This window comes from Piliocolobus tephrosceles, chromosome 1, assembly GCF_002776525.5.
Source record: "Piliocolobus tephrosceles isolate RC106 chromosome 1, ASM277652v3, whole genome shotgun sequence".
Taxonomy (NCBI): Eukaryota; Metazoa; Chordata; class Mammalia; order Primates; family Cercopithecidae; genus Piliocolobus; species Piliocolobus tephrosceles.
In genome coordinates, this window is record NC_045434.1 from 101,063,109 (window position 1) to 101,073,998 (window position 10,890).

Here is a 10,890-nt window from a genome sequence, read left to right on the forward strand (position 1 = left end):
AAAAAAAAAAATTCCTGATTCTCCTGTGTCCCTTCACCCATTCTCTTCTCCTTGCCTCACTTCTTTTATCTTTTTCCATTTTACTTTCATTTTTTGTTTCCCTAGATGTTTTTACATATAAGTTAATGTATTGCTGCAATTTTGCATCTGTAAATTAGAGCTTCAGATTCAACTGAGTGTATTCATTCTTTATTTTTAGGCCTAAATTTATCTTACCTTTTACTGATTTTATAATATACTATGATCTTTCATTTTAGTCTGCACATATTAGCCAAAGAAGATAGGCCCCTGTTTTAAGAAGTCTCTGTAAAAAATGTCAAGCATGACAAGAATTCTTCAAGAAACAAGCTCCTCTAGTTTGTCTTCTATATTTAGAGCTTCAGCGGTTACCTGCATTACTGGTAACTCCCAAATATACCTTCAAACTTGTTTTTTGGGCCCAAGTTTTTTTGCTTCTTATATATCTGTTTTGAATATCCCATAAATACTTAAAAACCACATGATCATCTCAATAGATGCAGAAAAGGCTTTCAGTAAAATTCAACATCCCTTCATGTTAAAAACCCTCAGCAAACTAGGCATCAGAGGAACATACTTCAAAATAAGAGCCATCTATGATAAGCCCACAGCCAACATCATACTGAATGGGCCCAGTGCTAGAAGTATTCCCCTGGAGAACCAGAATAAGACAAAGATGCCCACTCTCACCAATCCTATTCAACATAGTACTGGGAGTCCTAGCCAGAGATAACAAGTAAGAGAAAGAAATATAAGACATACAAGGAAAAGAGGAAGTCAAACTATCTCTGTAGACAATATGATTCTGTAGAAAACCCCATAGTCTTTGCCTAAATGCTCTTTGATCTGATAAACAATTAGCAAAGTTTCAGGATACAAAATTAATGTACAAAAATTAGTGGCATTTCTATACACCAACAACATTCAATCTGAGGGTCAAAATCAACACAATCTCATTCACAATAGCCATATACACACAAAAATACCTAGAAATATGGATAACAAGGGAGGTGAAAGATCTCTACAACAAGAATTACAAAACTGCTCAAATCAGAGATGACACAAATGGAAAAAGATTCCATGCTCATGGATAGGAAGAATTAGTATTGTTAAAATGGCTGTGCTTCCCAATGCAGTTTATGGATTCAATGCTATTCCTGTCAAACTACCAGTGACATACTTCACAGAATTAGAAAAAAAACCCTTAAAATTCACAAGGAACTTAAAAAAGAGCCTGAATAGCCATAACAATGTTAAGCAAAATGAGCAAAGCTGAAGGCATTACACTACCCAATTTCAACTATACTACAAGGCTTCAGTAACCAAAACAGCATGGTACTGGTACAAAAACAGACACATAGAGCAATGGAACAGAAAAGAGAGCCCAGAAATAATGCTGCACGCCTATGATCTGATATTTGAAGAAAGTTGACAAAAACAAGCAATGAGAAAAGGACTCCCTATTCAATAAATGGTGCTGAAATAACTGGCTAGCAATATGCATAAGATTGAAACTGGACCCCTTCCTTATGCCATATACAAAAATCAACTCAAGATGAAGTAAAGACTTAGATACAAAACCTAAAACTATAAAAGCCCTGGAAGATAGCCTGGGAAATACTATTCTGGAATAGGACCTGGTAAAGATTTCGTAACAAAGATGCCAAAAACAATTGCAACAAAAACAAAAATTGACAAATGGAATCTAAAGAGCTTTAGCATAGCCAAAACCAAAACAGTGAACAGAGTAAACATAACCTACATCATGAGAGAAAATATTTGCAAACTATGCATACTACAGAATTCTAATATCCAGAATTTATAAGGAACTTTATAAGCAAAATACAACCCCATTAAAAAGTGGGCAAAGGACAGGAACAGACATTTTCCAAAAAAAGACATGTGGCCAAGAAGCATATGAAAACATGCTCCATATCACTAATTAGATAAATGCAAATCAAAACCAGAATGATACCATCTCATACCAATCAGAATGGCTATTACTAAAAGTCAAAAAGTAATAGATGCTGGTGTGGTTGCAGAGAAAAGGGAACACTTATATACTGCTAATGGGAATGTAAATTAGTTCAGCCATTGTGCAAAGCAGTTTGGTGATTTCTCAAAGAACCTGAAACAGAATTACCACTCAGCTCAGCAATCCCATTATTGGATATATACCCAAAGGAACATAAATTGTTCTGCCGTAAAGACACGTGCACGCGTATGTTCATTGCAGCACTATTAACAATAGCAAAGACACGGAATCAACCTAAATGCCCATCAGTGGTAATCTGGATAAAGAAAACGTGGTACATGTACACCATGAAATATACAAAGCCATAAAAAAATGAGATTATGTCCTTCGCAGCAACATGGATGGAGCTGGAGGCCATTATCCCAAGCTAAATTATGTAGGAACAGAAAACCAAATACCGCATGTTCTCACTTATAAGTGGGAGCTAAACATTGAGTTTATGTACACAAGGGAACAACAGACACCAAGGCTTACTTGACAGTAGAGGGTGGGAGGAGGGAGAGGATAGAAAAACTACCTGTTGGGTTATATGCTTATTACCGGGTAACAAAATAATCTGTACACCAAAACCTTAAATAAAAGTTTTTTTTAAAATGTAAAAGCATACAGCAAAACAAGACACCTGGTAAAGTTCTGCTCTTCTTTCAAAGACCCAGCTCAAATGTCTGTTTTATAAAGCCTTTCCGACATTCTCATATCCTCCTTCTCTCTGACCTGGAAGAAGTTATGTTTTCATTCTCCCACAATAACTTGTTCCTATTTATGTTATAAAACCTACAAACTCAAACTAGCAGTCAGTGCGTACTTATTTGTCTCCTTGGCTACGTGTCTTATGAGATGCCTGAGGCCGGGCGCGGTGGCTCAAGCCTGTAATCCCAGCACTTTGGGAGGCCGAGACGGGCGGATCACGAGGTCAGGAGATCGAGACCATCCTGGCTAACACGCTGAAACCCTGTCTCTACTAAAAATACAAAAAATTAGCCAGGTCTGGTGGCGGGCGCCTGTAGTCCCAGCTACTCGGGAGGCTGAGGCAGGAGAATGGCGTGAACCTGGGAGGCGGGGCTTGCAGTGAGCCGAGATAGCACCACTGCACTCCAGCCTGGGCGACACAGCAAGACTGCATCTCAAAAAAAATAAAAAATAAAAAAAAGTAAGAAATATTTTACCATACTCAAGAAACTGGTTTTATGGCTTAGTTTTGACCAACTGATGGCAATTCGTACCTGCTAAACTCCCAGGTTTTTACTTGCTGGTTGTGTAGGTAGGCAGTGAGGTTTGTTGGACTGGGCATGCAGGGACAAGCAGTTAGGCCAATACACGGACTGAAGATAATATCTATCTGCCTTTTGTTTAGTTATTTGCATAAATATGCAGAGTGGGCTTATTTACATACTTAGAGCTTTAGAATAAAATAACTTTGACTTTCAAATTGGTTATTCTTGATTTTTAAAAATTTTTATACTCCACTTTTTCTTCTGTCTTTCTCAAACTCATTTTTCCCTAGTAGCAGAGTCGAGACTTAATGTTACAAAGCTCTGCTTGCTTTAAAGAATGTTCTAAGAAGAAGGAGCAGAAAAAGATGCTAAAGAACTTCCAAGCAAAAGTTTAAGAAGTTCTGCTATAGCCCATCCACTTGTTTGTGGAATTTAAATATATCCATTTTTGCCACAATAACAGTGTAGCCTTGCTAGAATCATGTACAAAGCAGCAGATTTCATTCTATAAATTATTGGACACTATGGTGTAAAATAGACATTGCTGAGGAGGGATGTAACTGCAACAGAAACAAATTACTTACATTGCATGCAGTAGGTAAGTGGGTGAAAAGAGCATTGAACTGTGAGTCAGGAGATGACCTCAAGGCCCAGCTCAGCACTCCTCTAGCAGAACTTTAGGGAAGGTTTTTAGGCACTATGTAATTCAGGTTCCCCATGTGAAAATGAGAATAATGTCTGTTCTGCCTACTTCATGTGAACTATTTGAGAATAAAAGAAGGTAAAATGCAATAATGGTCATGAAGATTTTGTAAACCTTGACGTGATGTACAAGTATACCATACTCTACCACTTTTATTACTATTATAACTGTTTAGAAAAGCATTTGTGACCAGTACAATCCAGCCTTTTCTCTGGAGACTAACATCCAGTTTCATAGTTATTTTACTTTTGATAGGGAAAAGGGAATTAATTCCTGTTACATACTGCAATATTTAGGATCCTCTAGCAGTCATTTTTTCAGGCTATGACTTCATGTTCCCAGAAGAGGGCAGCAAAACTCCAAAGGCGCTGCCTTTTCCTCAATTAGAGTGACGAAAGCAGCTTTTCCTTGAGAGGAAAAGAACTTTACTGTAAAGAATAGCCCTTTTAATCCCAGCACTTTGGGAGGCCGAGACGGGCGGATCACGAGGTCAGGAGATCGAGACCATCCTGGCTAGCACGGTGAAACCCCCGTCTCTACTAAAAATGCAAAAACTAGCCGGGCGAGGTGGCGGGCGCCTGTAGTCCCAGCTACTCCGGAGCTTGCAGTGAGCTGAGATCCGGCCACTGCACTCCAGTCCGGGCGACAGAGCAAGACTCCGCCTCAAAAAAAAAAAAAGAATAGCTCTTTTAAAATGATGGTATTTAGGTGACAAAGCTAATCCTATTACAATAAAGATCATATCATTCATTCCAAACAACATTTTTCCTTTTCTCTGTCCTGTGAACAAAATAATTGACTGCTTCTTTAATCTCATGTTAATAATTTGACTTATACTTCCAGAAACTCCTACCCATGTTTTTCCATTTAACGCTAGATTCGTAGATCTTACTTAGTACCAGTTTTTAAATAAATTGTTTTGTATATGTAAGAGAAAAGGTGTTCAGTCCTGATTTATAGTTTAGGATGCCTACCTAAGTCCAAAGAATGGTACTCAGCAGTGTCTAAATATGTTCCTATCATAGACTATATGTTTGTCATTCAGATAAAATGTTATCTACATCTAATCTTTCTCATTCTTTCATTATTCAAATATCCCCGTGCTTTTCTATGTTTAATCAGTGAACTATCTTGTGATGACAAGAGCAACTAACATTTGAACTGTTTTTACTTAGGCCGGAGGTTGCAATTTTTTTTTTTTTTTTTTTTTTTTTTTTTAGTCAAAAAATCAGACCTTGGTGATGACTTGAGCAGTAGGATATAAATAACTCCCACAAGCTTAGCGTTCCAATAATGGAACACTAGGCATATTAATAGCATATAAAGTGCCATCACAGACATGTTTTCCCTTTGATACTCACCGTAGCCCTGTGAAGTTGATAGGTACTATCCCCCATTTTACAGATAAATTTTCTAATCTGTAATCAAAATAGCTGATCTTTGCTTGAAGAAAAAGTCTAGAGGGACATCATATCTGTCAAGAGAGCTCCAAGGGGGGGGGTAATTTCTTTCATAATTGCTAGAAGAGCCAATTCTGAATGTGAGGCTTTTTCCGTCTGCTTTATTTCAACCAGAGATGGAATAGGAAGGCTTTCAGTTACAGTTTATCAATTCCTTCTGCTTTTGCCAGTTAATCTCTAGCTTTGCTCTTTTGAAAAAACTACCATTTCCCACTCCACTTCTGCTACCACCACCACCAAGTCAGAGTCCTCTTTCTATTCCAGCCAAACCTCTTCCTGTTCTTGAGAATTGCATCACATTCTTGGCTTAAGGTAACCAACACCCCCACATTGGCACCAGGGAGTGTGTAGCCCTTCTTTATTGGCTGAAAGTTCTTGTCTGGTGAGCATGGAATAAGTCACTCACTTCCTGAATTTCAGCCCTGGCTAAATTTGCTTCTGGAAAAACATATATCTATTCCTCAGATTTTTGTTTGTTTGTTTGCAAATCTCCTTCACTCCAGCCCTGTACTGGAGTGAGCAAGATTTACCAAATAGGGACAGCGTGAAAGGGAATTTAAAAGGTAGAGGTAGAGGGAAAAGGAATAGTATGTGTAGCTTGCTGAATGAGACGTCTGCTCTTGCTGTTTCCATTTCTTCAGTTCTCACACAATTTTTAACCCAATCTAATCTGGCATTGGCTCCCATTGTATTGAAAGGTCTTTCACTCAGGACACTAATGCCCTCTCACCTCCCATATTACCAAATCCAGTAGATACATCAGTCTTTATCTTACTTCACATCAGAGTAGCATCTGATGCTTTTGATCACGTCCTCTTTGATAGACTCACTCTTCCTTTGCACTGTTATTTTTTCCCTATCTCAGTCATGGGTCTTCAACATCCTTTGCCAGCTGCTCTTTATCTACTCCTAAAGTGCCGTTGTTCCTCAGAACCCTGTTCTACATCAGTCTCTTTTCTCTCTAAACACTTTCTGTGAGAAATATTATCCCTTTCCATGGCATTATTGGAATCTATCTGCCAATTATTTCCAAATCTCTATCTTCCCTAAACTCTGGATTCATATATTCGACTGCTTTCCAGAACTTCTTCAGTTGGAAATTCCTGAAAGCATATTAACCAACTCCCTCCCTCAAATCTATTCCTCTAATAATGCTCCTTATCCAAACATATGCCACACCACCTACCCAGTTTTTCTAGGCAGAAATGTAGGATTCATCCTTAATGACTCTTTGCTCACCTTCCAAATTCAGTCAATAACCAAGTTCAGTATAATCTGCATATTTGAATCCACCCACTTCTCCCTCTCCCCACTGGCCTAAGTGATCACCATCTATGTGGCATTTTGCACATCCCTTTACTAGTTTCCTGCCCCCAGGTTTCTCCCTTTGGATCATTTTCCACAAATCAGATGGTTCTTTATGTAAATGCAGTTCTGTAAATTCACGACTTGTGTTTAAAATCCTTTAGTTGCTTCTCACTGTCCTTAGGATGGGGTCCAAACTTCTTATCACGGTTCATAAGCCTCTCATGATCAGTAACCTGCCATCAATCTGAACTCCACTCACACTGACCTCCAGTGTTTCAGACACACCCTGCTTCCTTTTGCCTCTAGGCCTTCATAGATGCTGTTTCCTCTGCTCGGAGCATTCTACTGTAGGGCCTCTAACATCTGTAGACTAAATTCTAGCCTCAAATTATCATTTATCTTATTCCTGAATCAAAACTGAACTTGGATACTTAATTTTTTATTCTTGAATTAAAACCAGGATTTATATTATCCTATGTATTTCTTTGAAAACTGCAGACAAGGGTATTTTCCAGTGAAACTGTATTTGAACTAATTAACTTAGGGTTCAGTTTTCAAAAATCATAGCTGAATGTAAACTGGAACATTTTTTTTTTTTTTTCATGGTACTGGAATGTTTTCTTGGTTGTTATTCATCATGACATTCTAGCTTTGGAATTTTTCATTTCCAGCTGACTTCTTGCAGACTCCTTTCTTACCTCTCAACCCCTTACCCTCTGGTTGCCCTATACTTGCCCTTAGATGGATCCAGTTTGCATGCAGTGGTAGCTGTTGTGAGGCTGCGGTTAAATAGAGCTGCTCAGACTGCAACAGGAAAGCATTGAATCGAAAGCAAAGGGGAGGAAGCACAAACCGATACCCACCACAAAGCTGCTGAGTGCCCAGCATGACCCAAGCCGCACCCTCTGATGAGGAGTCTTGTGGAGGAGTAAGAAGCCACAGACTTTAATAAACCATCAGCACAGCCTGTCCTCCACTTCCCTGATCCAGCCTTCCTGGGTCACCATCAGTATCATCAGGTACTGACCTAAGAAGCTGGGTGATGACAGAAAAGTGACCAGAAATGTAGAGGCCGGAGGAAGGTGCCCAAAATGAATGACTGTAGACCATTTTATCTCAAACTCCCTACACAGTTCAGCGTGGTGAGCACGAAGGTCCGGGGCATGAGAATGTTTCTGAGGAGCTCACTGCTTGGAGTGATTCCCAGATGAAGACTCCTAAAAATGTTCCCTAAAAATACCTTTGCTACCTGCCTGAAAGGCTGCTTCTAGTAGTGGCCAAAACAACTTATACAAATTTTATAACTAAAAATAAAGCCCTTGTGAGATACAGTTAAGAGAACTTTAAATTTACACTAAGGTATGATGACTATTTTTAGATTATTTCCTGACTTCAATGGAGGGAGGAGAAAGGAAGGAGATGGAGCAGCAAAGACATATGTTACCTACTTAATGATTTCGCCCATGGCCTACCCTGTTTACATTTGTCCCCTTTGCTATCAAAGGAGATATTAAGGAATTATAGGAAAGGGAATGAAAAATGTGGAAAAATATATAGAAACTAAGTGTAGATTTTAAACACCGGTAAGGCGGAGAACTCCTTGGAACTCTAGAGCTTCACAGTGGCTCTATAATTCACCTGCTCAGGTTCACTACCTCAGAATTTCAGAAGGTGAGATCTGGGCCCTACTTTTGCAGCTGGAAGGTCAGAACCCAAAGAATGGAGGTGACTGACTCAGTCTGGAGGAAAGGTTGCTTGGCTTGGCTGGAAGTGGGTGCTTGTGTCATCATAGAGCGCCAACCTCATACTTCAGATAACAGAACAGGAAATACTGTTAGTGCAGCTGGGAGAGCAGAGGACTGACTGTGTATCCAAGACCATTAAGTTATTTAGTCACCTCTTTGTGTTGTACTTTCTGTCCTACAAGGGACCAGAACTGGCTGTGGGGATCTTGGGCAATAGATGAAGCAGGCCATCAGGCCAGTTCCTGTTCCTTGCAGCTTTCTTGCCCTTCCTATCATGTTCAGCTTCTTCAATCTGCTCAACCCAGAAAGTCTTCCAAGACTGACATCATTACCACAGTTTAAATGGAAGAATCTTAGGCATTGTGACAGGAGACGGAGTAACAATTCTGGAGTAGAGGAACCGTCTCTCACAAGGCCTCTCTACTACAAGTGGTAAAAATGTGTGCTTTATTTTAGCAAACACAACAACAGTGAATTGGAAAGGATCTAATAAAGGAAACAGAACAGAATTCGTAGCCAGACGACTTTGTTTTGAAACTATTCTTCCTTTCTTCCCTTCCTCTCTCCCTCCCTTCCTTCTTTCCTTCCCTCCTTCCCTTCAGAAAGGAAAGGACAGGGAGGATAGCCACAGAATGGGAAGCTCCTTAGACCTCAGAGGAATGCTGCAAGCTTCCTAAGTCTGAGTGCCTGCTCAGAGTTTGCCTACTTTCTTCAGTAGTCAAGGACATTCCTCAAATTGTGTTTAATACCTATGCATGATCCAAACTGCAGTAGGTGGGTGACTGCATTCCCCAGGTGCAATCTTTCAGCATATGACCTGATGTAGTACATTACATTCCTTAGACAAGGAAAAATTAGCAATATGAATGCAAAGAGGGGAGGCAGAGAGTGAAAGCTACTCTAAAACACTTAGTGATGAAAGAAGAAAGATTGGCTAGAGAGCATGTGTAATAAGGAATGAATTTCATTTTTTTAATTGAGAGAGGTTCAGGAATATTTATATATTTGAGGAAAAAGCATAGTGAGAGATCTTAACAAGTCACTTCATTCCTAAGCTTTGATACCCCCATCTGAGGTGAGGAGGAGGGGAGAGGCGTTTCTATAAAGATTAAAATTAAATTAAAATCATATGCACAGTAGTGGCTTATATGCCGCAAAGCCCTTTACACATGTTAATTATTATAACTCCTGTAATCTAGTGACTGTACAGATGAGTAAGCCCTGGTCACAGCTATTCTATTTTTTCTACCATATATGACAGGACTGTCAAGAGGAGACAGGCTCTTGAGTAGGCAGGGCTAAGACACATAAATAAGAGGCTAATATTGATGTGATTTGTATCTTGACATGCTTTGAGCTTTTGGAGGATGGTGTGTATATGTGTGTGACTTACTAGATGCAATGATTTACCACTGTATTATTTATTTTAACTTGCCCTGTATTCTTATTTTAAAAATCTTACTTAAAACATGGACACATGTCAAATCCAACATATCTCTAAAAAGATCTAATGTTTGGAGAAAATTTTGGAAATATTCACAAACTATGCATGTGAGAAAGGTCTATTCAGAATCTATAAGGAACTTAAACAATTCAACAAGCAAAAAATAACCCATTAACAAATAGGCAGGCCAGGTGCAGTGGCTCACACCTGTAATCCCAGCACTTTAGAAGGCTGAGGCAGGCAGATCACTTGAGGTCTGGAGTTCAAGACCAGCCTGGCCAATACGGTGAAACCTCCCCTCCTAAAAATACAAAAATTAGCCACGTGTGGTGGTGCACACTTGTTATCCCAGCTACTCGGGAGGTTGAGGCAGGAGAATTGCTTGAACTCGGGAGGAGGAGGCTGCAGTGAGCCAAGATGGCGCCACTGTATTCCAGCCTGGGTGACAAAGTAAGACTCTGTCTCATAAACAAATAAATAAATAGAATACATTTAAAACGTTGGAAAAAGACATGAACAGATACTTTTCAAAAGAAGTCATACAAGCAGACAACAAAAATGGAAAAATACTCAACATCACTAATCATTAGAGAAATGCAAATCAAAACCATATTGAGATACCATCTCACACCAATCAGAATGGCTATTGTTAAAAAGCCAGGCCAGGCCGGGCGCGGTGGCTCAAGCCTGTAATCCCAGCACTTTGGGAGGCCGAGACGGGCGGATCACGAGGTCAGGAGATCGAGACCATCCTGGCTAACACAGTGAAACCCCGTCTCTACTAAAAAATACAAAAAACCAGCCAGGCAAGGTGGCGGGTGCCTGTAGTCCCAGCTACTCGGGAGGCTGAGGCAGGAGAATGGCGTAAACCCGGGAGGCGGATCTTGCAGTGAGCCGAGATCCGGCCACTGCACTCCAGCCCGGGCACAGAGCAAGACTCCGTCTCAAAAAAAAAAAAAAAAA